A 6,743-nucleotide genomic window follows, 5' to 3' on the forward strand; every position below is an offset into this window, starting at 1 on the left:
GAACCCAGGAGGAAGAGATTGCAGTGAGCAGAGATCACACCACTGCACTCCAGCCTGGGTGACAGAGCAAGACTCTGTCTCAAAAAAAAAAAAAAAAAGTAGACGATGCTAGATCTTGCATGTCTTTATAGGCCTGTGGTTTGGAGCCGCCATTGGCAGAGGTTTTAGTACAAGGACTGTGTTACATTTTTCAAGGTGGTTTTGATATGGGAGCGGGACAGGGAAGTGCTGGGAAGGGAAGAGCATGGTCCCTGGCTAGAGTTTCACCTCAGCGCCTGTGCCCATTGACCTAGGTGAGGATAGGCACTTCTGTTTTTGTGCCCAAAGGTTGCATTTCCCAAGACCACCATGGCCCGCCACGCCCCCATCCTGTGCCTATAAAAATCCCAAGACCCGGCCGGATGTAGTGGCTCTTGCCTGTAATCCCAGCACTTTGGGAGGCCCAGGCGGGCAAATCACCTGAGGTCAAAAATTAGCTGGGTGTGGTGGCACATGCCTGTAATCCCAGCTACTTGGGAGGCTGAGGCACGAGAATCGCTTGAATCCAGGAGGCAGAGGTTGCAGTGAGCCAAGATTGCGCCCCTGGACTCCAGCCTGGTGACAGAGCGAGACTCTGTCTCAAAAAAAAACAAGGCTGGGCGCGGTGGCTCATGCCTGTAATCCCAGCACTTTGGAAGGCTGAGGTGGGTGGATTACCTGAGGTCAGGAGATAGAGATCAGCCTGGCCAAGATGGTGAAACCCCATCTCTACTAAAAGTACAAAAAATTAGCTGGGCGTGGTGGCAGGCGCCTGTAATCCCAGCTACTTGGGAGGCTGAGGCAGATAATTGATTGAATCCAGGAGGCAGGGGTTGCAGTGAGCCGAGATTGCGCCACTGCACTCCAGCCTGGTGTACAGAGCAAGACTTTGTCTCAAATACACACACACACACACACACACACACACCCCAAGACCCTAGCGGGCACCCACACAAGCAGCTGGACAGCATAAAAGCACACTGACAGGTATGGGCAGGCCAGCAGGCCATCCACCAGCCGAATGATGTGGAGTTTGGCGAGAAGGTGGGAGGAGAGCTGCTGAGTGGCCCGACCCCAGGGGAATACCACCTTCCCACTCCATCTTCCTCTGGCTCCCCCATCTGCTGAGAGCTACTTCCACTCAATAAAACCTTGCACTCATTCTCCAAGCCTACGCGTGATCCGATTCTTCTGGTACACCAAGGCAGGAAGCCTGGCATACAGAAAGCCGTCTGTCCTCCCGGTAAGGCAGGGGGTCTAACTGAGCTCACTAACACAAGCTGCCTACGTACCCTACAAACGTCAAAACTAAAAGAGCACCCTGTAACACATGCCCATTGGGGCTTCAGAGCTGTAAGCATTCACCCGTAGACACTGCCGTGAGGTCAGAGCCCCACAGCCTGCCTGTCTGCCTGCTCCCCCTAGAGGTTTGAGCAGCCGGGCACTGAAGAAGCAACCACACCCCCATCACATGCCCTGCGACGGAGATAGGGAAGGAACTTTTCCTGTTTCAGTTTCATACATTCAGCATTTGCTGCGTATCTAGCTCTGTTTAGCACTGGAGGGACAATGCTCTCCTGAAAGAACAGCGGGAATTAGCAGATTGAGAGGAAAGAAAGAAGCCATTTTCGGTAGAGGGAACAGTATCGACAAAATCTTGGAGGCACTAAAGTTCAGGGCACATTCGGTGGCTGGTCTGTTGGGGTTAAAATGTGGCAGTGCCTCTGCACACACCCTGGCTGTAACCCTTGTTCTCCCTCCTCCGTCCTCCTCCTTCCCTCTCTTCTCTCTCTCTCTTTCCCCTCCTCCCATCTCTCCTCTCCACAGAAATTGAATGCACTGAAATTGCCAAGGGAGTCAGAGGTAAAGGATAAAGGAGGTTGAGTGAGACGAAGATGAAGAAGTGCAAATTTACAGTAAAGTAAAAGCTTCTGATTTTAGAGTGGTTTCCTGTTACTCCCCAAACCCTGATCCTTTGCAAAGGAAAAGTCATATCAAATTCTTTTTTAAATAAATTAATTTATTTATTTTACTTTTTGAGATGGAGTCTCGCTCTGTTGCCCAGGCTGGAGTGGGATGGTGTGATTTTGGCTCACTGCAACCTCCCCCTCCCGGATTCAAGGGAGTCTCCTGCCGCAGCCTCCTGAGTAACTGGGACTACAGGCATGCACCAGCATGCCTGGCTAATTTTTTTTTTTTTTTTTTTTTTTTGAGGTGGAGTCTCACTCTGTCACCCAGGCTGGAGTGTAATGGCGCGATCTCAGCTCACTGCAACCTCCTCCTCCTGGGTTCAGGAGATTCTCCTGCCTGAGCCTCCCGAGTAGCTGGGACTATAGGTGCATGCCACCACACCTGGCTAATTTTTGTATTTTTCGTAGAGATGGGTTTCACTATGTTGGCCAGGCTGGTCTCAAACTCCTGACCTCGTGATCCGCCCACCTCAGCCTCCCAAAGTGCTGGGATTACAGGCGTGAGCCACTGCGCCCGACCACCTGGCTAATTTTTGAATTCTTAGTAGAGATGGGGTTTCACTATGTTGGCGAGGCTGGTCTTAAACTCCTGACCTCAGGTGATTCACCTGCCTTGGCCTCCCAAAGTGCTGGGATTACAGGCGTGAGCCACTGTGCCTGTCTTTTTTTTTAGTAAAGCTTTTTCTTTTTCTTTATTTTTTTATTTTTATTTTTATTTTTTGAGACAGAGTCTTGCTCTGTCACCCAGGCTGGAATTCAGTGGCATGATCTCGGCTCACTGCAAGTTCTGCGCCCTGGGTTCACACCATTCTCCTGCCTCAGCCTCCCAAGTATCTGGGACTACAGGTGCATCCCACCACGCCCAGCTAATTTTGTATTTTTAGTAGAGACAGGGTTTCACCATGTTGGCCAAGCTGGTCTCAAACTCCTGACCTCAGGTGATCTGCCCGCCTCTGCTTCCCAAAGTGCTGGGATTGCAGGCGTGAGCCACCATGCCCAGCCTAAGTTTTTTTTTTTAAGTATAACAAATTCAGATGAGTGACAGATCATAACTGTACAGCTTGATGAGTTTTCACAAAACAAGCACAGCTGTGTAACCAGTGCCCACATCAAGAAACAAAATGTGGCCATTCCCCCTAGCCTAGCTCCCTGCCTGTGTCCCCCTTTGGTCATCAGCCAACAGGCTTCTTAAGTTTTATTTATTTATTTATTTATTTATTTAATTTTTTTGAGATGGAGTCTCCCTCTATTGCCCAGGCTGGAGTGCAGTGGCACGATCTTGGCTCACTGCAATCTCCACTTCCTGGGTTCAAGCAAGTCTTCTCCTCAGCCTCCCTGAGTAGCTGGGACTACAGGTGCACACCACCATGCCCAGCTAATTTTTTTTGTATTTTTAGTAGAGACAAGATTTCATTATGTTGGCTAGGCTGGTCTCGAACTTTTGGCCTTAGGTGATCTGCCTGCTTTGGCCTCCCAAAGTGCTGGGATTACAGGCATGAGCCACTGCGCCTGGCCAAGTTTTATTTATTTATTTATTTATTTATCTGAGATGGAGTCTCGCACTTTCATCCAGGCTGGAGTGCAGTGGTGCGATCTCGGCTCACTGCAAGCTCCGCCTCCTGGGTTCATGCCATTCTCCTGCCTCAGCCTCCTGAGTAGCTGGGACTACGGGCGCCCACCACCACACCTGGCTAATTTTTTGTATTTTTAATAGAGACAGGGTTTCACCGTGTTAGCCAGGATGGTCTTGATCTCCTGACCTCGTGATCCGCCCACCGCGGCCTCCCAAAGTGCTGGGATTATAGGCATGAGCTACCGCACCTGGCCAAGTTTTATTTTTTATTGTGAAATATTTCAACAGACAAGAATAAAGACTATTCCAATGGACATCTATGTGCTCACAACCCACCCAGCATCATCAAAACTTAATATGAGGCTGGGCATGGTGGTTCATGCCTGTAATCCCAACACTTTGGGAGGCAGAGGTGGGCAGATCACTTGAGGTCAGGAATTCGAGACCAGCCTGGCCAACATGGTAAAACCCCATCTCTACTAAAAATACAAAAATTAGCCTGGCATGGTGGCAGATGCCTGTAATTCCAGTTACTCAGGAGGCTGAGGCAGGAGAATTGCTTGAACCCTGGAGGCAGAGGTTGCAGTGAGCTAAGATCGTGCCACTGCACTCCAGCCTGAGCGACAGAGCAAGACTCTGTCTCCAAAAAAAAAAAAGTTAAAAAAAAAAACAAGGTTCATTGTACATCTGTAAATCCATAAATATCTTTTTTTTTTTTTTTTTTTGAGATGGCGTTTTGCTCTTGTTGCCCAGGCTGGAGTGCAATGGTACGATCTTGGCTCACTTCAACCTCTGCCTCCCAGTTTCAAGCAATTCTCCTGCCTCAACCTCCGAAGTAGCTGGGATTTACAGACGTGCACCACCACATCCAGCTAATTTTTGTATTTGTGATAGAGAAGGGGTTTCACCATGTTGTCCAAGCTGGTCTCAAACTCCTGACCTCAGGTGATCCACCCGCCTTGGCCTCCCAAAATGCTGGGATTACAGGTGTGAGCCACCACGCCTGGGTCTCTTTATTTTTAAATAGTATGTGTACGTTTTTACAAAATGTAAATGGTATAACAGAATACACAGGAAGAAAAAATATACAGGAAAAAATGTTTCCTTCCTGCCCTGACCTCATGTTCGTCAGCTTTTCTCTCTAGAAGCAAACACAATTGTCAGTTTATAGTGTTATCTTCCAGATGTCACTTTGTGCCCTCTCTCTCCGTATCTCTTTTTGTGTACACACACACACACACACACAAAAACACACACACACACACACACACACACACAGAGTTGACCCTTGAACAATGTACAGGTCTACGTATATGTGGATTTTATTCAATAAATACAGTCAATCCTCCATACAGGTGGGTTCCACATCTGGAACCAAATGTCAATCAAAAATAACAGTATTCACTGGATTTGAAACCCATGTATACCAAGGGCCCACATTTTGTAACCACGGGTTCCACAGGGGCAACTGCGAGACTTGAGTATGCACAGATTTTGGTATCTCCCAGGAATCCTAGAACCAATCCCCTGAGGATACCAAGAAATGACTAGATAGAGAGAGAGAGAAAGGATATAGATAGATGTATTGTATGTGTGTGTATATATATATATTCAATATATATATGAATTATATAGATCAGGGTGTGTGTGTGTGTGTGTGTGTGTGTGTGTGTGTGTGTGCATCTACCTGGAACATATCTGTCCCTACCATTGTTTCCTGCATCTTATTTCATTATTCATATATCTTGCAGCTCATTCTGTATCAGTGCATATGGCTCTGTCTCATTCTCTTTTTTTGTTTGTTTTTTGAGACAGAGTCTTGCTCTGTCGCCTAGGCTGGACATAATCTTGGCTCACTGCAACCTCCACCTCCTAGGTTCAAGCGATACTTCTGCCTCAGCCTCCTGAGTAGCTGGGATCACAGGTGTCTGCCACCACACCTAGTTTTTGTACTTTTAGTAGAGATGGGATTTCACCATGTTGGCCAGGCTGGCCTTGAACTCCTGACCTCAAGTGGTCCGCCTGCCTTTGCTTCCCAAAGTGCTGGGATTAAAGGCACGAGCCACCACACCCAGCCTGATTGCCTTTTAAAAGTATTCATAATAGGCTGGGTGTGGTGGCTCATGCCTGTAATCCCAGCACATTGGGAGGCTGAGGTGGGTGGATCACCTGAGGTCAGGAGTTCGAGACCAGCTCGACCAACAATGGTGAAACCCCATCTCTGCTAAAAATACAAAATTAGCTGGGTGTGGTGGCGCATGCCTGTAATCCTAACTACTTGGGAGGCTGAGGCAGGATAATTGCTTGAACCCAGGAGGTGGAGGTTGCAGTGAGCCGAGATCACGCCATTGCACTCCAGCCTGGGCGACAAGAGTGAAACTCCATCTCAAAAAAAAAAAAAAAAGCATAATAACCCCAGAAGGCAGGCCACACTGTTCCACTTTAGAGAGGAGGATGTTGATGTCCTAAGAGGTCAAGTGACCTGTCTAAGGTCAAATCGATAGTTTGCATTCCAACCCAAACATTATTCCACAGCTATCTAAACTGTTGAGAGATGTGTTGTTTTAGAGCCAGACTCCAACAATTTTTGAGTGAATTCAACTTAGTCTTTTTTTTTTTCTTTTCGAGATGGAGTCTTGCTCCGTCACCTAGGCTGGAGTACAGTGGCGCGATCTTGGTTCACTGCAAGCTCCACCTCCCGGGTTCATGCCATTCTCCTGCCTCAGCCTCCCGAGTAGCTGGGACTACAGGCACCTGCCACCACTCCCGGCTAATTTTTTGTATTTTTAGTAGAGATGGGGTTTCACCGTGTTAGCCAGGATGGTCTCGATCTCCTGACCTCATGATCCGCCCACCTCAACCTCCCAAAGTGCTGGGATTACAGGTGTGAGCCACCGCACCCGGCTTTTTTTTTCTTTTTTTTTTTTTTTTTTGCAATTTCTGCTGCCCAGGTTGGAGTGCAGTGGTGTGATCACGGCTCACTGCAGCCTCAAACTTCTGGCCTCAAGCGATCCTCCCGCTTCAGCCTCCTGAGTAGCTGAGACTGCAGGCACACACCACTACACCCAATTAATATTTTTACTTTTTGTAGAGATGGGGTCTCACTATATTGCCCAGGCTGATCTTGAACTCCTGGCCTCAAGCAATTCTCTAGCACTGGCCTCCCAAAGCTCTGGGATTAC

The sequence above is a fragment of the Pongo abelii genome, chromosome 18 (assembly GCF_028885655.2).
Source record: "Pongo abelii isolate AG06213 chromosome 18, NHGRI_mPonAbe1-v2.0_pri, whole genome shotgun sequence".
Lineage (NCBI taxonomy): Eukaryota > Metazoa > Chordata > Mammalia > Primates > Hominidae > Pongo > Pongo abelii.